General features: G+C 37.7%; 1 protein-coding gene across 1 annotated transcript in view; it reads left to right on the top strand.

Moving 5' to 3' along the window:
• LOC119587352 overlaps nt 1-416 on the top strand; it is a 12,851-nt gene that overhangs the window by 3,582 nt on the left and 8,853 nt on the right. The gene's annotated exons all lie outside the window — the stretch shown is intronic.

Here is a 416-nt window from a genome sequence, read left to right as displayed (position 1 = left end):
ACACACCAAAATGAAAAACTTTGGTAAAAACTCTGGCAAAATGAAGATAGCCATAACTTTGTTGTTATGAAGTCAAAACTTTTTTTCCCTCTCTCTTTTGAAGCTCTGCATGTGTACTTTCCAATTATATCTGAAGTTCAGCACTTTTATCCTGGCAAAAATATCTGAATCGCAAGGACAAAGAAAATTCAAGGGTTTAAGTATTTCAGATGACAGGGCCTTGATTAGCTGAGAATGGGGATGATGGCTACATACTGTGGCCACCTTCCTTGTTAAGAAGAAATCAAGGTGTTCTTAAGATGCACACCCCAAAATCCCCAAAAAATTTGCACACACACAAAATTTGCACCCCCTAATGCACACAAAATGCACCAAAATACACAAAAACAACCATGCACACCCACATGAAAATCACA

Source organism: Penaeus monodon, chromosome 22 (genome assembly GCF_015228065.2).
Source record: "Penaeus monodon isolate SGIC_2016 chromosome 22, NSTDA_Pmon_1, whole genome shotgun sequence".
In the NCBI taxonomy this organism is placed as follows: domain Eukaryota; kingdom Metazoa; phylum Arthropoda; class Malacostraca; order Decapoda; family Penaeidae; genus Penaeus; species Penaeus monodon.
Note: the sequence above shows the minus strand (reverse complement) of the source record. Positions and strands in the feature narration are given on the sequence as shown.